General features: G+C 35.0%; 1 pseudogene; it reads right to left on the bottom strand.

The window, feature by feature from the left end:
* Positions 1–13,195: 13,195 nt before the first annotated feature.
* On the bottom strand, positions 13,196–20,696 carry LOC104646069 (ethylene-responsive transcription factor ERF069-like; annotated as a pseudogene).
* Positions 20,697–23,045: the final 2,349 nt, after the last annotated feature.

Genomic DNA, 23,045 nt, shown 5'->3' with positions numbered 1-23,045 from the left:
CGTTGTCCCATACTTGTGCAATTTCTTCTGCTGCTCTCTTTATACCCTCGACGGCAAGTATGATGGACCGTCACAAACACGACGGTCCGTCGAGGGTCTTCGTTCCAAAATACATCAACTCTTGGAATATGGGTACTGGGATTACTTCTCTGAACTTTATGACGAACCTGCAGGACGGACCGTCATAGACGCGATGGACCGTCATGGACTCCGTAACCCCACACTTGGTCATACTTCCCCATCTTCTTTCAGCAGCTGCACTACGCTGCCACCTACGGACCGTCACAAGCACGACGGACCATCACAAGCTCCGTAGGTGGTCTCTTCTGCATTTCTTCGTTCAAAATCTCCGCATTCATCTTTGGATAGATTTCCTACAAATAAAGAGAAACTTAAATAAAAATTAGCACAAAAAGGCTTTTGGACACACTAGTCTTTAAGGAAAAAGTATTAATAATACCGTGAAACCACGGTATATCAGCTACCCGTTCACCTTGAACCTTACACCTTTCTTGTTCTCCAACTCAACCACACCATGAGACAATAGTTGGGTGATCAAATAGGGACCAGTCCATTTAGAATTGAGTTTGCCCGGAATCAAGCACAACCTAGAATTGAACAAAAGCACCAAGTCCCCAACCAAAAATATCACGCTTCTCACTCTTTTGGTCATGGTACATCTTCATCTTTTCTTTATAGAGGGCTGAATTTTCATATGCCTCTAAGAGAAATTCATCAAGCTTATTCAACCCTTTTAACCTCTGTTCCACAAGGTGAAATCATCTTTTTCTTTTCTTTTTTGGTAATCCATACACACCCTCCATCCAGTCACTGATCTCATCGGGACATGCTCATTTTTCTCATTGTGGACCAAATTCATTCTCTCTTTCTTAGGTAAACATTTAACAAGGCATACCCAAATACTATCGACGATTGGATAGGTGGATTTAAACGTCTCTGATGCTCAATACTTGGCTTATGATGGGGCATGAGTTGGATTTTATGTGAACAAATCCTGGGAGGGATTCCAATAATATCCGCAATAGCCCACCCAATAGATCTTTTGAACCTTTTAAACACTTCAACCAAACATTCTACTTGTTGCATATTCAAATCTGATGCATTAATTACCGGCAAAGTGTCACCTTTTCCCAAGAATATATACCTCAGATGAGGTGGTAGAGCCTTAAGTTCTACTTTTGGAACCTTATCTATAGATGTTTTCGCGGGTGGAGACTCACGATTTGTCATATCTAACTCCAACTTCTTTGGTTTAAACCGAACATCACCTCGATCAAGTGCCACGACCAATGACCCATACTCTTAAATGTAATCACTATCAAAATTCATGATCACTGCCGCTAGTGCTTCTACACCCAGACGCTCTTCTATTTGTACCTCAGATGACTTTTCAACCCTATAAGATATGACAGATACTGATTGGAGTTCACCACTCTGGCTCATGGACCTAAAAATGTTGAAAGTCACTTCTTCATTGTTGAACCGAAATTTCATTTACCCTTTCTCCGTATCAACCAAGGCTCTATCCATATAAAGGAATGACCTCCCAAGAATAATAGGCACCTCAAAATCGACCTCACAATCCAAAATCACAAAATCAGCCGGAAATATGAATGACTCCACCTTTACTAACACATCGTGGAGTATCCCAATAGGCCTCTTCACCATTCGATAAGCCATTAGTAGCCGCATCCAGCGGGATTTAGGTTACCAAACCCAACTTCTTTTAAATAGAGAGAGGCATGAGATTTATGCTTGCCCCAAGATCACATAATGCTTTCGCAAAGTGTAATAACCCGATTGTACATGGAATAGTGAAGGCACCCGTATCTTCTTTCTTTTGCACTAGACACCTTGTTGCTATAGCACCATAATGCTGCATTCTATCATCATCCTCCAAAGTGACCGATTTTTTCTCAGTGACCATAGCTTTCATGAACTTGGTATAACCGGACATTTGTTCAAGAGCTTCTATCAAAGGGACAGTGATGGAAAATTGTTTGAGCATAGTGATAAAACGCCGATATTTACTATCCTCGGTCTTTTTCACTAACCTCTATGGGAATGAAGGGGGTTGTCTAGGCATGGGGGTCACCTTTTAGGGTAACTCCTTTCTCCGTTTTGTCTCCTGCCTCACCACATCACCTCTTATTACATTTTCTACACTAGACGGCATCGGTGGGTCAATGGTTTGGATACCACCTCTAGGTATGACTGCCATACAATGTCCATCATTTTTTGGATTTTGGACGGTATTGCTAGGAAGATTTGCCGATTGGCGTGGGTTCGTAGTAGAAGAGAATTGGGCCATTTGCAACTCAAGATGCTTGATCGAGATTGCATGTGCATCAACTTTTTGCCTAGTACTCGCTAAGTCACTCCTCAACTCTTTAGTGTGCTCATCACTAACATCAAACCTCCTCCTAATTTTCTGCAACATATCCTCAACTCGCGCCATATATCCTTCACCATTCCTAGGAGCAACTTCACGATTTTGAGGTGGAACATAGGGCCCACTCATATCATTTCTATTATCATAGTTACCCTGGTTGAAGTTCCTGTCGCGATTGTAATTCCTATCTCAGACATAATGACCCTCTCAGTCGTAATTACCATAGTTCCGACTATATTTCCTTGACCTTGGCGCCAATTCTCCTTATTGGAGCCTTGGGCGTTTGTTCCGAAACCCCACTTCTGCTCATTTACCTCATAAGGGTCCCTCTAATAGTAATATTCATCAGTCGACGGTGGTGATGTAAACAAGTAGTTCACCACATTTACCTTTTCTGAACCCCTAGTGACGTGTTTCAACACCAACCCAAGCTCATTTCTCATTTGATCGATATCTTCACGAATCATCTGTGACTGGGTTGTGTGCGGATTGCACTGCAAAAGTGTTTCTCCAAGTATCTGACTTCCTAGTGCTCGTAGCTTGATTATTTTGGGAGATTTTTCTCTAACTTATCAGTGATCTCAGCATAAGGACACTTCCCACAATAACCACCCATTATCATATCCAACACTGCTTTATTTTTATCATCTTGTCCCTGATACAAGTACTCCTTCAGTGACTCATAATCGATACGGTGATTGGGGACATTTCTCAAGAACGAGGTGAACCTATCCCAAGAACTGCTTACTGACTCCCCTGGTAATGCCACAAAGCTGTTAACCCTATCTTTGTGGTTTATCTTCTTAGACAGTGGGTAGTAACGTGCTAAGACCCCATCTTTCAATTGATTCCAAGTATAGATTGAGTTATAGGGGAGCTTGGTAAACCACATAGCAGCCTCTCCCGTAAGTGAGAGGGAGAATACTCTTAACCCAATGGCGTCCATGTTTAAATCAGGCCTCCTCACACAACTCTTACACACCGACCTCACTTTGTCCATGTGAGCATGTGGGTCCAAAGAAGCTAGTCCCGAAAATAAACCTCTAGCTGTGAGCATTTGCATCAGACTATTAGTTACCACAAAAGTATGACCCTGTTGTAGAGGAGGAAGGACAATTTGACCATCAGGTCAGTGATATTAACATTTCCCCTATAATACTCTTGAGGGCGTGGAGCGGGAGGTTGCCTCCTTATTTCACCTTTCCCACGATTTTAACCTAATAATTGATCATGAGCTTCTACCGGTGGTGGAATTTCCCAGTCGAACTCATCTTCAAGATTACCAAAATTTTGGTTCATTCTGCACAGTGTACGGTTCAGTTCGGTATTGGGTGAGAGTATAGGTTCTCCGCTACTCCGTGTACTTCACATACAATGAAGTTTGATCTGCAAGAGATAAAAATGAAGAGAAAAAGTAAAATTAGGAAATTATTGACTAAACTTCGGTAATGTACTTAAAGTTAATCTAAAAGTCACTTTTCGCGGCTGTGGCACCAAAATTTGATACTCGCAAATTTACTTCTCGAAAAGAAGTATAAGCTGTCGTATCAAGTAAAGAACCTAACTATGAGGTTGGGGTCGATCCCACGAGTAAAATGATTTAGACATAACTTTAACCTACAATTACTTCTATTTAATCAAGTCCTTCCCGAAAACATTTAATAAAAGGGGAGTTCTAAATAACAAAAGAAATTAAATATTTATAAGTAAACAAGTAGCAAGTATGAATATATGATATTTATCAAGTGATGAGAGTAACTAGGGCATAAGTTTTACCCACAGGTACATAACGCGGTAATTCTAGCTTTAACAATCCTTTCCTAGTATCATGGATGCCAAGTGGTAAGTTATGTATCCCTAATTCCTTGGTCCGGCAACTAGGGAATTTCACTCCGCACCTTATTCCGGCTACGTGTGTATGCTTTACTAAACCTTACCTTTACCTAATATTCAGCATCATAATCGATGTATGAGTTAGTTTTTACTTCACACCAATCAACACTAGCCTATTAGATAGTATATACTAAATCTACGTTGATAATTCTTTTCTTATTATCTACCTCCTTGGTCTGGCAAGTAACAACAAGGCGAGTTCTAACGCGTGCACTTGTTAAAAAGAATTCTAAACAAAAAAAACTAACAATACATGCAAGACACTATTCTAGAATTGTTATTTTAGCTAGTTTTTACCTTGTTATTTACCCATGGTTCCCACAACCTTAGTTATGGATTTAGTTACCCATTTTAACAATCACACAATTAATATTGATTAGACAAGAATTCATGTTCATACTTTGATGAGATTGAAGAAAATCCAGAAAATTACATGAATAAATCAAAGTCTTGCAACAAACGATTTCGGGAAGTAGAATATTTCACAAAATCTCAAGTTCAACAACTAGGATAATAAAACTGAAAAAATACCAAAAAGTCTAACCCCCAAAACAAGGTTTTTACAAGTATTTGTAATAAGGAAGTCCTAACATAAAAAGAAAATCTATTTATGGAAAATCTGCCAAAAAACACGTCTGAGTCGACGAGCGGACCGAGGGACCATCGAGGCAACGACAGACCATCGAGGCAACGACGGACCATCGAGGCCTCTCGTTGTTCCACACTTAGAATTTTTCAGCTGCTTTCTTCTCCAACTCACTGTTGCCATCGACGGACCAGGATGACGATCCGTTGAGTGCACGACGGTCAGTCAATGGCTTCCGTTTTTGCAAAATTAGAATCTTTTCAAGACGGATACTGGGGATACTTTCTGTTAGCAATGACGGATGTGCAGGACGGTCCGTCGATAGCTTCCATATCCACACACTTGGTCAGAATTCCCCGATCTTCCTTCAACAACATTTTCTTCAGACGACGGTTGCCACCTACGGACCGTCGAGGGGTCGACGGACCGTCGATAGATCCGTAGGACATCACTTCTGCAATTTCAGCATAGTTCTTCCGCGTTTTCACTCTGGATAATTTTTCGGCAAACGAAGAGAAAAATACAAACTTAAGGAAAAAGCATTGAAAGTATCGTGAAATTACGGCACATAAATGATGGCATTAAAAATTGATAAATGCATGATTTTAACTAAATGTCCCTTTTATGCATGTTTTAAGGATTTTCTGTCATACAGAGCCTACCTTGAGGGACTTTGGTAGGCGCGGCACCCCAGGGTTTGTCAGACAGGATTTTCCGACTTTAATTCTAGATTTCCAACTTTAAAACTTTCTAAAGTGCCACATATCTTTCCCCAAACACTTAGGATCACTAATACCTCAATTCCCAATAGTTTAGACTTGTAAAACATCCCTAAAATATTAATCAAACAACTAAATATATGAACAACCCAAACAACAAGAATTCGACGATTGTTCATCAAGAATTTCAATATTCTTCATTAAATCTAATTAAAACTCGGTTAATTGAACATGTTGATGTATAGGTGAACGAACGCAACACAAAAAGATCTCACATACCTCAATAGGGATCACCACTGATGAATTCCACTTGAATCTCTTGGCGTTCTTGGAGAAATCTTGCTCTTTTCTCCCTTCTTCTTTTTCTCTTGTGTTTTCTCCCAAACCCTAAGCGTAAAAAGTATTTTCTAATCTGAACTGAAATTTGGTTTTACCCCAATTAGACCCTTAAAAAAATTTAGGAAATAGTAGGATAAAAAGGATACTTTATCCTTGCCAAAATCCGGATTCGATTTTCCTCAGTCCAACAATCCAACTTTCAAAAAACATATCTTCCTCATACAACCTAGAAAATGCGCAAACTCAGAGTCAAGGGAAAGATATCTGGAAGAGATTTCCAATCATAAAAAGAACTCACACTAACTTCTCCTGATCTAGGAGTTATGACCATTTCAAAATGACCAAAAGCTCACTTTTACAACAATTTTTCAGATTTCCCTACTTATTTCAAAAATTGATTATTCTTTGTTTCTTTACCTATTATTAGTTATTTCAAGTTACAAGTTGTAATAGTTTAACATATTATGTCACAGTACAACTTCTATAAGATTCTTGATACTTTCATTAGACAACACCTATATCATATGCATGTGGCAGTAAAAAGGAGAAAATTTCAATTCTACAAAAATAAGGTAGAAACGTTAAAAAATTAAATATTTTTAACAAAAAGTGATGTTTCTCATATATTAAAATAAAATGATGCTTCTAATATATGTATATCTAAAACAAAGAATTTATCACTCAAACCTCAATTTGACCATCATTCGTCACAACAATAGAGGACTTTTTTTTATATGTAGAATTACCTGTCTATTATAGTTTTACTCAAATATTAATTGGTAAAAGATAGATTATGTATAAACATAAAATATTAAAATATTTTTGATAATTCTTATTAGTAGCATGCACATATTAAATTCAAATAATGAATATTTAAGAGAAAAAATAAACTTAAATGGTGTCCATCATTTATGTTCATAGCTACAACCGGAAAGACTATTTGTGACATTTTTTAAAAATTGTCCTGGTTATATTTATTTACAAAATTGAATGAACTAAATAATATTACTTCTAAAGAAATGTCACTTTCTTTCCAAATTTAAACTTTAAATCTATTTTGAAATGTTTAATAATCTTGGTGATTTTGATGTCAAAATAAAAGTAACTGTATGATAATCTTTATAAATCATTTAAAAGCACTTGTCCTACGTCTATAAATTTTAATTATTAACTAAAAAGATTTAATTAGTAATCTTAATCAATTTTACAATATCATATACTATATATACAATATGCATGTGCAATGCACGTGGTGTAAAATTAGTAAGGATAAAAAGAAAATAAAAGAAATATTATCTTAGTCTCAATTTAAGTGGTCTTTTGAGTTAAACATATTCTGATAGTGGCTTTTTCATACCACTTCCAAATATTTTTAATCGTCAATTACTTGACTTATAGTAATTTTTACATAATTGTTAAAAATAAATTTTTATTTTGGAAACCTTATAGATTTCATACCTGAATATACCATCACAATTTGGAAAAATTGACTTCGAAGTCTTAAATATCCCATATAAATTCAAATAGAGACCTATTAAAGAACGTGTTTCCCACATAAACATGTTCTGTTCTCAAGGATGAGCATACATAAATGAAAGTTATACAAAATTTCTTTGGAAGCAAATGAGTCATCTTGCCTTTTATCATTTTTTTTTAAAAAAAGGTATGTCTTTTCACATCTCTTAGGTGTAAAAATATTAAAATTTCACAACGTTATTAAATTAAAAGCAATTTGTTTAGGGTAGAAAATATTTTTTGCCGGATTTTATCCACTTTCACGAATGAAGACTCCATAATTTAAATGAAATAAGATCTCTTGCCCTCTTACAATTTAAATACAAGAAAATGAAATTTTAAAAATATTATTGTATAAAAATGAATATATTTGAAAACTAAAAAAGCTCTTATTTATAAAAATGCTATAAACTAAAAAGATTTTGGAAAGGACTAGAAAATTATCTCCCTCAAACTCACTTAAAATCCTAGATTAACTTTTGTTATGTAATTTCTCTAGAAATTCAAGTAGAAAATTGTCTCGACTCAAAATGGACGTGGTGACACTCGTCTTATCGCATCAAGACAAATCATCCTAAAACCGACTTTCACGATAAAATGTGGAAATTTATAATCAACTTAAAAATAATACCCACAAATGTTGTAGGTGTACAAACCTCTAATGTGTTATAACAAAATTGAAAGAAAATAGAAGTCTTAAATGACATTGTTTCTAGAACAGAACAAGATTATAATTAAGGAGAAAGACGGTCCGCTGAATTAACAAGCAACTGTCTCACAAACCTCCAGAAGAAGCCTCAGACAATGTGAAGAGAAAATATCACAAAGGTTTGGGCTAGTAACCTACAAAAAATGTGGTGGCAAGGGATGAGTACAAAATTACAGGATACTCATCAAGTAAACTTCTAAACATAACCGAAGGGAATAGAATTTGAGTAATCCTCCACGACTACAACCTGTATCAAACAAGCCCAACCTAATATTTCACAATTTATATTGCAACCAACTCAACAACTAAACTGTAACAATTAAATATCCTCAACAAGAAGCTTAATATTCATCAATCACAAATATAACCTGCATAAAATCAACTCAACATAGTAGTTCACAATTCACAGTTTACCGGACACACAACTCATCACCCACACTTACACAATTATACATCCTAAATATTAAACTCAGGCACTCACAAGATCAAGTTCATCAATGATAAAGATGTACAATGCAATGTCAAGTATAATAACTCGCTATGAAATTATATTGATTTAAAAAACAATACAATCATGATTCAACATCAACAATGAATCAGTAAGCCTTTCAAAACCATTCTCAACACATTTCACACCAACAATTAATCGTAGTGCTTTTACTACCTCATTTTCATCGTTAGAATTATTTAACAGGGACAATTAATCCCATCACAGATTCACATTACTCTCCAACACATACCACAAGAAAATACACTATTTATACACTTAATAAGGGTTTAGAAGTTCGCTTGCCTCATATAACCGAATAATCACTTTGGGACTTGGATCTTCCGTTTTCGTTGAGATTTCAAATAATGCAATCTATTCCAGCACATATTCACAATAAGATTTCAAAACTAAGACCCACATTACTATGTCTTTAGACTTAACCTAAAATTCACTAAAAAAATTATGACCAAGTTCGTAAATCTTGGTGCTAATTAACATTTCAACTGTTATATTTTCCAATTTTCAAGTGTAGAATTATGTATGAGTTCCTCCAATATTATAATCTAATGGTATTGACATAATACCATGTCGCTGTTAATAGATTGGAAAACTTTAAGGAGAAATAGAGGCTTGAAGGTTAAGAGAATTATATATTGCAGTCTTTTCTACTTTTTAGGATATGAAATCACAGGAAACTACAACTTTACACAGACTTAAAATACAAACTACTATGTCACTGAATGAACACTACTTCCATTAAATAAACAACCAATTATTAACCAAAACACAATTAGAAAGTACTGCACTGTGATCTACATATTTGCTAACAACTAGCCCAAGAATTTAGGACTCTACTAACAAAAATAATTGACATGGTCATACTTTAAATCACTCTTCAATATTCCCCCTTGATTTAGAGTTACAAACACCAAGCAAAGCCCTCAAATAAATAAACTTGTCCATTGCCAATGAGTTCGTAAATATATGGGCTAATTGGTTATGAGTACTGTAATGCTTCATTAGAATATCCTCCTTTGCAACCAAATCACGAATGAAATGGAAATGAACATCAATGTTCTTCTTTCTACTATGAAAATTTGGATTCTTTGTCATGGGGATTGATTATTTGTTGTGAAAGAAATATTCAATCTTCAGCTTGATGGATTTCAAGGCCAAGAAAATAATGGAATAACCCCATATCTGACATCTCAAACTCATTCATCATTTGAGACTTAAATAGAAGAGCTAGAATAAATGATAACATCAACATAAAGACAAACAAAGATCAAAGAATTACCTTTCCTTTTTTCATACATCATTAGTTCATAATCACTTCTCATCTCTCCCTTTCTCTAAAATTACCCATCAATTTTGATACATCACACGCTTGAGTGACTACCTTCAAACTAACAATGCCTTTTTCAGTTTATAGACCTTTGTTTCATCACCGTTCTTTATAAAACCTTCAGTTTGTGCGATGTAGACCTATTCTTATAGGTCCTATTGAGAAATGCCGATTGAACATCAAATTGATAAACTAGCTATCGTGACTATGTAACCAATGCTAGAACAAGTCTAATAGTAGATGAAGAGTTTCTGCTCCCTGATGTAGAAGAAAATAAATTAGAAGAAGTGGTAATAGAACCAACTGTTGTAGTTGTTGGAATTGTCTGCTGAATTACATCAAAAGTGATTCCTGTAGGCATAGGAATCTGTTGTCGCATCATATCATTGCTTCCACTCCAATTACAACAAAAAATTCTTAAATAACTTATAAATGGTTTTCTACCCTCCCAAGATTAAAAAAGAGTTTGATACATAACAACCTTTATTGGAAACAAATTCAATAAATGGACAGATGTTATTACAGCTTTAGTCCAAAATTGAATTGGAGTCCCGTCGCTCGTAACCTTCTTCTTGCCATATCCTCCACTATGTGATTTTTTTTCTCAACAACACAATTTTTCTCCAAAGTATAAGGTGTTGTTAGTTCCCATGAATGACATTTTCCTCACAAAAAAGATTACTCCTTGGTCAAGAATTCACAGCCTCTATCTGTGCAAAATATGTTTATGCACATACCACTTTGCTTCTTAATCTCTTCTTCAAAGTAGTTATACTTTAAAATGTTTCCGATTAGGTTTCTAACAAATAGACTCATCTAATGCGACTACAATCATCTATAAAATAGGAGAAAATAACAACACCCAATAAAAGATGTAGTGCATAGGTCCACATAAATCAACATGTATTAACTCAAGAAAATATTGAAGCCATCCAAGCTTTTCCAACCGGAAAAGACTTCCAAGTTTGTTTTCCATAAATGCACCCTTCCCAGATTTAAACATAATCAATTTTTTTGGTTGTCCAAGAACCATACGTTTGTCAACTAGAAACTTCAGGCCCTTTATATTAAACTGACCATACCTCAAATGCAACAACTTCGACTCATCATTTTCACTTGCAACAAGCGTAAAACTTTCCAAGTTGGAAACATGGAGCAGAAACATCTTGTTTGACATAATAGTGATGTGAACCTTTTAGCCTGAATTATTATTTCTAATGACACAAGGATCGTCATCAAACCAAAGAGAATACACACTGGACATTGGTTGTCAACCTAAAGATATTGAATCCTAAATTAGGTACAAACTGAGTCCAACACTTTTACAATGTCGTGACTAATTTCAATACCCACAATGTCTTTTCCTTCAACCTGCATCTCTTTTGCGTTGACAAGCTGCACCTATTTCTTTTGCTTCTCATCTAGCACCTGGAACAAAGATTTGGTGCCTATCATATTATTTGAACAACCTCTATCTACAAACCATACATCAATTTGCTTGTTATTTGTATCAATGAATGTCATAAAAAGATAATTCTTTTCCTCATTTTTCTGTTGCTGCAAAGTTTATTTTCTAATCCCTATACCAACAATTAGCCTTTATATGTCCCTAGCACTAATAATGATGACATTGAATGCAATTCTTTGTGTTACTTTGCTCATTGGACTGCCTATGCCCATCATTCCTTCCTCAACCTCTTCCATAGCCATGACCTTGACCACTACAGAATCCTTCACCCTGGATGTCTGTTTGCTGGACCATTGTTCTCATCATATTTGGTTGTTGCTTCCTTCACATAGAATGCTTTATCTTAATTATTTTCAATAGGTCGATTGAGTTTCACCTCATGGGCTTGAAGAGATCCCACAAAATAATCAAAGGAAAATCTGATAGATCCTTAGAATCTTCTATAGAAGCAACTAGATCAAATTATGAAGTCAAGCTTTGCAATATCTTTTTTTATAATAGTTTGATAAGTAATTTTCTCGCCACATGATCGAATTTGGCTAACAATTGCCACTGCTCTAGACAAGAAATTAGTAACTGATTCTCCATTTCTCATCATCAAGGTTTCAAAGTCCTGCTGAAGTGACTGCGATCTTCCCACAATGACCTTTGAATAACCTTGAAAGTACTTCTGCAGAATGGACCAAGCTTACTTTGATGTGGTTGTTGCTGCGATCCATGAAAAGTGGCTTTCATGAACTGCCTGCGGGATTAAAGTCAGTGCTTTAGCATATTCTTTCTTACTATCTCGCACTCTATTTTCTTCTTCAGGATGTCTAGATTTTCGTTCTACCAAGTCCCAAAGATTTGATGTTTGAGTATTGTTTCAATATGAATACTCAAGAATTCACAATTTTCTCCCTTGAAGATGGGAATGAGTGGTTTTTCCACACTAAATGCATTGTCATTCATTGACATGAATCTGATACCAAAGGTGTTGGCAAAAATAGGCAGGAAAACTTTAGGATGAAACAGAGGTTCAAAAGGTTATGAGTATTGTATGCTGAATTTTTTTTCTATTTTTCAATATATGAAGTCCCACATCGGTGATTAACGAGATGGGTGGACTCCTTATAAGGATTGGGAAATCCTCCTCCTTTTGAGCTAGATTTTGGGGTGTGAGTTAGGTCTAAGACCTAATTAGACATGGTATCAGAGCAGGGGGATCCCCAAAATCAAAATTGCCCACGCACCAGATGCTAAGCACTGGCGTGCGGTGGGGTGCTAAAGAATGAAAAAAAGTCTCAAATCGGTGGTTAATCAGATGAGTGGACTCCTTATGAGGCTTGGGCAATAATCCTCCCTTTGAGCTAGATTTTTGAGTGTGAGTTTGGCCTAAGACCTAATTTCACATGATAGCAGAACAGAGCCCGTCTCACCCGATGTTGGGGTCCCCAAAATCAAAATTGTTCATGCACCAGATGCTAAGAACTAGGAGTAAGGGTGTAAAGAATGAAAAAAGTCCCAAATTGGTGGTTAATGAAATGGGTGGACTCCTTATAAGGCTTGGGAAATCCTCGTTACTTTGATCTAGTTTTTAAGATGTGAGTTAGGCCTAAGACCTAATTTCAAACATATATGGTGTAACTTTACAAAAAGAGATTGGAGAGCATAAACCTATGGAACTTGAACCAATAAAGTAACTAAACATATATGGACTTGCATGCCTTTTCTCTTCCTTAATGGTGGATGGGGTTGATTTCCTTCGGTGGAGGCTAAAGAATGTTTCTCAAAGCATTTGGACCTTTTATTTCAATGGGTGCCTTATCATAAGCCAAAGCAACTTCATCTGCAGTGGCAAAACTTCCCAACCGATGTCGTTTATTCATTCTTACATCTCGAATCTCTGCAACCCATCTTCCCCATTTTTGTTGTCTAATTCTCATGTACTTCTTTACATTTCCATGGTGCAGTTTTGTATCTTTTTTCTCTTTGAAGGATATCATCTGTGATAATTTCTTTGCAAATTCATTTTTGTTGTTTGGATTTCTCTCCTTGATGATATTCCTCTTCATCACTAGATGAGTCTATAGCGTCATCGTCCGTTATGTAAATGTGTACTACATGTCGCAAGACCGCAGAACAATTGCCCATTAAATTGTTTTTTTTTGCTCTGGCAACTTTTGAGGGTCTTTTGACTACCTCATTTTTGTGAAGTTCATCTTTAAATGTCATTTCTTCAGGAGAACAAACAAAAAAAGCAAGTCCATTTAATCAGGCATGTATATATGTTTCATCAATAATCAAATTGTTTTTATTTATATTCTCTATAGGTCAACTTGATTATCTGATTTTGACCAAGCACATAGAGTTTTACACTTTTCTCATTATTATCAACTCAATTAATTACCCGTCTATTGCTCACCAATTAATAAAATATAGTTATCGAATAGATCAAAATTTTCAACCAACTTCCCCAACGAATCATAAACGACCCATGTCTCATGAAAAGGATGTCCTTGACAATAAATTCATGTACAAGTAACTAGCACTTTATACTTTTTAGAACTTATATGCTAGGTTAGGTGAATATAGATCTTTAACCACAAATATACCTGTTAGACTTCTATCACCTTACCTTTACCCTCAAAGCCCTATTGATTCAACAATCTTGACAACAAGACTTACTTTCAAGCCTACAATCATCAATTACCCCTAGATTCTGAGGCATTCTAATCACATTCTTTATTACCATGCAAATCTAGTCATAGTTCATCAAAAGGTTTAAATTCTATGCTTTACAAATCAAGATCCATCATACATAATAAAATCTAGTTTGATTCATGTCTATATGTTCCCCAATATTGAACCATTACTACACATGACATTAATTTTAGAAGATCAATGCTAATTCTTCAATTTCTCCTTTTCTAGCATAAACTCCCAAAATATAAAATTCATCAAATAGACTAGGGTTTAACATTGAAGTAACATAAAATCATCATAATATCATAATTAAATGTCAATTCAACCATAATTAAGTATCATCAACGCGATTGGAATCAAAGTTTATCACTACCCACAATGTAGGAAGAAACCCTAGCTAGAATTGCGTTTTGACTTCACAATTGGGGAAAACTTTGGGGATGTATGGGTGGAACAATCGTATATGAATAATATAGCATACCTTAATTTTAATTCCTAACACATTGAAACAATGGAGGAAATCTGCCCGTCTTAGTTCTCTTATTCTTCTTCACTTCTAGAGAGTGAATTATTTGGATAGAATTTGGGCTCGTTTTGAGGTTTTGGAAGAATGATTTAATTCACTTAGTTTAGGGGTCTATTATTCATATATAGGAGACTACCAACCTCATTTACCCCCTAACTAATTGTCAATTAACCCCTAAGCCCTCAACTTAAAATATAAACTCTATATTTGACCCCACTCAGAAAAACCCCAACCACGGACCGTGGATGGGTCTACGGATCGTGTTGCACCCTCGTGAGTGGTGAACTAAGTCTAAAAATTTCAGAAAAGTGCAGGACTTGTCCTATGACCCCAAACTACGGTGTGTGGGTCGATCTACTAGTCAAAGGTGACTGCTTTTTGACAGCTTTTTGGGCTATTCTAAGGGTTCTCCTCAAGGACCCCTTGGGTAGTCCTTGGTGGTCATACCTTGACTCCGTAGCCCTAAAACCTTAATCCTAAGTAGGGGAATCATTTTTACGATTTAAACAATCATAGCAAACTCTAAAACTCTATAACAAGGTTCTAGAACTTTCTAGTTTAGTTCGCTAGTTTTTGAGGAATAACAATATCTCCCCCTTGGACTCATTCATCCTCGAATGATGATTCTAAACATTGATTGAGGTCACCTCTCTAAACTTGCAGCCCATCATGCATGCAATCAAGGAAGAAAAATTTGTTTCCAAGATAAACACATCTAATGCAACAAAAGGGAGTAGGAACTACTTCTAACAACTCAAATGTGTGAACTTCTACATTTACTCATTTCAAGGAGGAACTAAATTCTCCAAACTAAAACATGATCAACACACACTCATGGATCCTAAAGCAGTTTACTCTCAAAAAGCCTTTATTAAATGAGGAATCTTTCAAATCCTAACTAAGGTATGTTAATTAGTTCATCTCATGATGTTTATATGAAATTCCAAACAAATGCACCAAAACATGAGGCAAAAAAATGGATGTAAGTCTTTTCTATCAAGACCTAAGATATTTTCATGAACATGCATATAAGGAAAATAATGGCAATAGATAAACACACGATGACCTTACTTTTTTGGAACATTATCTTCCCCTTGAGAGTAAGACTATATAATCACATATGTACATCATTCATGCTAAAAATATCTTCAAGGTCCGACATAGCAAGTCACAAAAGACAAGAAACCCAGAAACTAATAATGTATAATAAACATACCGTAGGCAACATGAGCAGATTACTCATGATCTTCTCTAGATTGGGGAGCATAAAACCTATTCTTCTTTAGAGAAATCTCATCTGGAAAACTAGAGGAAACTTATTACCCCCCCCCTTCCATTAACCTTAAGAACTGGCCAATCTCTAATTTTGTGCCCATCATTTCCACACCCAAAACAACCATCCAAGCAAGTTAGGCCCTTACTGACGAGTCCACAATTTAGACTCATTAGGGATTTATTTTAATAGAGTTAGTGTCCTAAGAGACATATTTTATATCAATGTAAATCCTTGAATTTCTGATAATCGAATTGAGGAACAAAACATGAATATTAATGAGCACAAACGAATAAGGGAGCTGAAAGAATGAAGAAAAGAAGGCCTGATGATTGCCTGTCTCATAGGGAAAGTCTCCGAAAGGACATGGTCTCACCTAAAGTTTGAATGTGCAAAACCCTCAAGGATAAAATCAAGTCGGCGATAGAAAAGTGTAGTCGAAAACGGTTCCACTATGCAGTCACCCAAAGTTACAAATTTGAAGATACTGACAGTTAAAGCAAAAAAGTGGTGGAACTGATCAAAGGGCTGATCACTGAGTGGATCGGCGATACCAATTTATTGCGCTGATTGATCTTTCACAACATATTTTTGGCGACCATAAATTCATTTTTTAGTATTTAGTTTAGTGTCGATTGATCTATCATTCTATCTAGGTTTCAATCTATAATAAGAATTATCATTTTGGATGTTTTGAACGGAGTTTAGAGACAATATTTTCTTTAGCTTTAAAGAATTGAAGATTGCCATTTTTGAGAAATTGGAAATGGGTGTTTAAGATTTGTCAAATTAGACCTTTGTAAAGATGAAATAAATCTTACCCATTTGATGAAAACAAAATTTGGTAACAACTTCTATCTTTTAATGATATCTTGCTATAACTCCAATTCTTGGGGTGTGATATGTGATTATGGATTAATTTAGCTGTTAGTATTTTTGATTGTTAGTTTTATGGCTTTACATGAAATTTTTGTCCTTACTTATAAGAGATCTTCATTTTTAAATAGAAGGGATTTAAAATGGTCATTTTCTTATATTCAAATTGTAGTAGGGTGAGAGATCTTAATTTTCAAATTTTTACACTCACCTACTTGAACTATATATCCTTAGAAAGAACTAGAAAACAATTTCTCTCAAACTCACTTAAAATCCTAGATTTTTCTTTTGTTAAGTTGTTTCTCTAGAGTTTCAAATACAAAACTTTCAACGTGATAAGGATGTCATTAATCCATCAATGAATTTCTTATAGTTCAACAGATAAATCTTCAAAAAAAATAAATCAAACCTAATGTAGTTGAATCTACACATATGTATGTTTTAAAATGTGTTTGTAGAAACAGACAGAGAAACAAGAAAATGAGATCTCTTTGTCTACTGACTATTTGAATTTTATAAAATTTCATTTTCATATCTCTTATGGGTAAAAGTGAAAATTATATTTGCAGCAAAGAAATTCACATTTCGTACATAGATAACTTAAAAAATGTAACTTATGGTCCAGAGAAGTTTTTAAAAAAACTCAGATTTAAGCATACCTTGAAAGTAAAATCAAAAGCTCTCAAACAAATCAGTAATTCTGATCTTTTGTCTTTTCTTAAAATTTTTGCATTTGATTTTCATTATATAATTTAAAATTTATTAATCATTTCAATATAGAAACGGTAATAAATTAAAATGCAAACAATTATACTTTTATACTTACAATTTTTTTCACTTGTCATTGTTAATCATTATCGTATATGTGGGCTAAAAAAAGAATTCAACGTTAATAGTTCATTAAGTAGTCATAAATGTGTCATTTAACTTTTAAAAAAGACTCATCTATGTTATCTGTTAAAAATTTGGCTCATCTATGTCATTTTCATTTGAGAAGAGACTTATGTCTATATTGTTAACTAAAAAAAGCTTCGATTGTGCAAAACCATTTTTTACACATGGTTAATTATGATCCATCCACGTCATTGATTAAATTATTCTTTTTAAGAATAAAGAATAAAATATGTCATCAAACATTAAGAAAATGTTCGTCTATGTCATCCGTTAATAGTTTAAATCATCTATGTCATTTCAGTTAACGAATAATGACATGGATGAGACTTTTCTCAAATAGAAATAACATAGATGAGCTAAAATTTTGTCGGGTGACATATATTAGTCTTCTATGATTGTTTGATAAGCCAAAACAACTTCTAAAGCAGTGTCAAAAGTTCCCAACAAAAGCCGAGTTCTCTTTCTTGTATATCGAATCTCTGCTGCTGTCACGACCCAAATCCGGGCCGCGACTGGCACCCACACTTATCCTCCTATGTGAGCGAACCAACCAATCTAAACCTTAACATTTCAAGGTAATATCAACATAAAGTAATGCAGAAGACTTGAACTCATTAATAAAATCAATAACTATTATTGTTCCCAAAATCTGGAAGTCATCATCACAAGAACATCTATAATAATATTATTAAACTAAGAGTATTCTAAGAAGCTAAAAATACATAAGAAGCTAGTCCATGCCGGAAGTTCAAGGCATCGAGACTCGAAGAAGAAGATCCAGTCCAAGCTAGAAGCATTAGCTCACCCTGAATTTCCGATGTAGTAAGACTGGCTTGAGTTACTGTTGAGTCGAAGATGACGGCACGTTTGCTGCACTCCACAAATAAACAAGAAGAAACAATAAAAGTAGGGGTCAGTACAAAACACGAGTACTGAGTAGATATCATCGGCCAACTCAAAATAGAAAACAGTATGTATTAAGCAATATCATAAAATCAACTAATATCCTTAGCATGCAGCATTTACAGTTACCATAACCCTTGGTTACCACACCAAGCACATCAATGAGGACTCACACCTCCTCATCATACTCATTTGGGAATTAGGTTCATTAGATTGAATATATTAACATCTTTCAAGATTCATTATCTTTATTCCCCTCGTGTCGGTACGTGACACTCCGCTCCTCAATATACTATCCTGGTGTCGGAACGTGACACTCCGATCCTCATTCTATCCTGGTACCAGAACGTGGCACCCGATCCATATTCTATCCTGGTGTCGGAACGTGACACTCCGATCCTCATATACTATCCTGGTACCGGAACGTGGCACCTGATCCATATTCTATCCTGGTGTCGGAACGTGACACCCGATCCATATTCTATCCTGGTGTCGGAACGTGACACCCGATCCATATTCTATCCTGGTACCGGAACGTGGCACCCGATCCATATTCTATCCTGGTACCGGAACGTGGCACCCGATCCATATTCTATCCTGGTGTCGGAACGTGACACTCCGATCCTCATATACTATCCTGGTACCGGAACGTGGCACCCGATTCATATTCTATCCTAGTGTCGGAACGTGACACCCGATCCATATTCTATCCTGGTACCGGAACGTGGCACCCGATCCATATTCTATCCTGGTGTCGGAACATGACACCCGATCCATATTCTATCCTGGTGTCGGAACGTGACACCCGATCCATATTCTATCCTGGTACCGGAACGTGGCACCCGATCCCCTAATCTCACTACTTTCATTCATCAAGCCTTCTTTTATACCAAGGCATCATCATTAACAAAGTAGATTAGGGTTTCTTTTCAAGATTTGGAATTCAATAGCTTCATCATGCTTATTTATTCATAATTACATAATCACATCATTCATGCAAGCATACAATTAAGCATATAGAAGGGTTTACAATACTACTAACACATATCATTCACTATTAAGAGTTTACTACGAATAGCATGAAAACCATAACCTACCTCCACCGAAGAATTGAAATCAAGCAAGTTAATCCTCAAAGCTTGGTGTTTTCCTCTTCTTCTCGATCGTTTCTCTCTCTCCCTTCTTGTTCTTTCTATTTTCTTATTCAAACCCTCTTTCTTTTACCCTAATTAGTATATAATTAAGAATAAAAGATGGCAATAATACCCCCACTAATTAACCCAAAGTTACCTCTTTTATCCCTCAAGAATTTGAGTTATTAATATAAACCCACGAAATCTATAATTAAGGCAAGAATAATCAAAAACATCCCTTAAAACTTAACCAGAAATCCGACTCCAACTGGGATTGCGCAGTCTGTGACGGGCCGTCGTGCCTGCGACGGTCCGTCCTGCAGGTCGTCGCAAGGCTCAGAGAATGGATTTTTACTGAGGTCTCTGTGACGGTCCGTCACGCCTGTGACGGTCCGTCCTGCCATTCCGTCATGAAGTTCAGAGAGTCGATTTTCAGTACCCAATTTCAGATTTTCTAAGTGTTTTGAAACGAGACCCTGCGACGGTCCGTCGTGCCCATGATGGTCCATCGTGGGGTCCGTCGCTTCTGTCAGTTTTTCCAGAAATAACGTCTGCTGCTCAAAACGACTAAACAGGTCGTTACAGCTGCCCACTTGCCTCATTTTCACTCTCTAACCCTCAAATCTTCTTGCATCAAATTTGAGTCTTTCTTCTCTTTGTAATTCTTCTTTTAATTGACGTTGGTCCTCCATTCTCGATGACAATTTCCGTTACACGCGTCCTTTCATGTCCCTCAAACGTCTCTTCTTTATCCTTATCCTCCTCGTCACTAGGTGAGTCACTTGTGTCATTGTCCGGCACACGAATACGTACATGAAACAGAAGGACTTGGGATTTTTTCCCTCTTGATTGCTTGATTTTTTTACTACGTCAATTGGTGAGGGTTTTACAGCTCCATATTTTACCTGAAACTCTTCCTAGGAGGTCATTGCTTCATGTAAAGGGAAAAAAGGTTCATCAGACCGAACATGCATACACTTCTTATATGTATGATTAGAAATTCTTTTATCAATATGAAGTGATCGTAACCTATATCCCTTGAGAAATTTGTAGAAGAAAATTCCAATAAAACATAAATAAAACTGCTCACTCTAAGAAAATCGTAGTACCTCTTAATTCAATGGCTAACTCACCATAAGCCGAAGCAACTTCTTTAACAGTGTCAAAAGTGCCCAACGAAAGTCGAGTATTGTTTTTTGTGTCTAGGATTTTCTGCTGCTCATTTTCTCCATCTTCGTTGTCTAACTCCATTGTACTTTTACGTATTTTCTTGGAACTACTTTATATATTTCTTCTCTTTTGACACTCCCTTTGTCCAAATTTATGATCACAATTTAAAAATCCATGTCGAAGTTCATACTTTACCATATAAATCATTATTAAGAATAAAAATGATGAGGTGATTTCAATGAAAAATCTACTTTGGTCTATTCAACCTAATGAATTTGTTTCTATTGCCACGCAAAAATAAAGCCCAAAAATGTGTACCATGTGATTATATTTGTCATATGAGGTCGTCTCTATTTAGTAGATCATGTTTGAAACTAAAGCTTAATTATTAATAATTTAAAAAGAAAAATGGTATCACCTTAATCCATTTTAAGCATAAATTTACATTTAGTGAGAACTGTACAAAATTAACCTAAACATGTAATTAATCTATTAATGAATAAAATGAGTAACAATCTATGTTTGATATAAAACAATGTAATAAATAACTTTGATCAAATTTCTATTTCAAGCTCCTCATGATATGTTAAGGGAGCAAATAAGAAGTTGCTTCATGTAAATAATTTAGCTTTTCAGAAAAATTTCAATGAAATATTTAGAACAATATCTTTCAATCACTTATTTTACGAAAAATGTTGAAATATAAAAAACATTTCTATTACATTAGAAATATATTGTCTACACTTTTTTTAAAACCCAAGGTGGTTTATCTAGCAAAAGTATTTTTTTAGATAATGTTCTTTTAGAAAATCTTTAAAAGGAAAATGACAAAAACAACTCCGCGTCATCAATACGTAAATCATAGATATTCATTTTCCTCCAATTAATTAGTTTAACAACAATAATAATACAGTGTAGTTCCTTAAATAGAGTTTGAAGAGGGTAATCAAATATACACGAACCTTTCTTTTCATTTTGTGAAGAAAGATTGTTTCCAATGACCCACGATACAAAATAAAAGTTATTAGGAAAAATAAATTTTCATAAGAAAAAAAAGAGGGCAGTCTAAAATCATATATTTATATAAAAAAGAATCCTATGTCTGCCAACATGGAGGCACCACAAGCTAGATGTTCCAATTAAATTTATTTATTTCCAAAAATAGTCTTTCCCCTTTTTGAAAAGGTGTGACTTTTATGAGAAGTTGTGACTTTTATGAAGAATTACGACTTTTACGAAGATTTACCGTAAAATAGTCATCCTCTTTCATGATATGATGTGAATTTAATGAAAAGTTGTGACTTTTTTAAATAGTTGCAACTTTAATGAAGAGTTGTAACTTATGAAAAAATGTGACTTTTATTAAAAGATGCGACTTTAATGTTGAGTTGCAACTTTTATGAAAAGTTGCGACTTTTATGAAAAGTTGTGACTTTCATAAAAGATTGTGACATTTATAAAAGGTTGTGTCCCTTACAAATAGTCTTAACCTTTTCGATAAGGCACAATAAATATTTCTTCACACTATATTTTATTTTCAATAAATAGAGGTGTTCCTCTCATTTTAAAACAAAGAAAATTTTGAACCTTTTTTTGCTTCTTCTTCTTCTTCACAATTATATATTTGTGTACTTTTCTCATGAGTGGTTCAGTGATAACATTGGTTATGTTAGAGATCTTGATACGAATTTTATCGTAATTAATTTATACTTATGTTATTAAGGTTAAATGATACGATGTAATAATTTTTATTTTCCTTTACATTATGAATATTTTAGGTGATATAATACAGTGTTTTAGTTTTAATGACCGATAGTTTTTAAGTATTATTAAATTCCCATGAGAAGGGTTGTTAATTTTATACTTATTCTTCAGTTAAATTTTCACCATATTCATGTAAATTTCCACCATGTTCATTCTCCATGTAAATTAACACAGACTTTTTCCTTTACTTATTGGTCAAATCTCACATGTTTTCAAAAGATATAAATGAATGTACAATCAAAATCTAGTTTTTATTTTTTTACACAATAAAGAACCTACTACCTTATCTATTTTTCTTTACAAATGTTATTTAGGGTAGAGGGGACCTTCACCCTTCATCCATT

Source organism: Solanum lycopersicum, chromosome 1 (genome assembly GCF_036512215.1).
Source record: "Solanum lycopersicum chromosome 1, SLM_r2.1".
Classification (NCBI taxonomy): domain Eukaryota; kingdom Viridiplantae; phylum Streptophyta; class Magnoliopsida; order Solanales; family Solanaceae; genus Solanum; species Solanum lycopersicum.
Note: the sequence above shows the minus strand (reverse complement) of the source record. Positions and strands in the feature narration are given on the sequence as shown.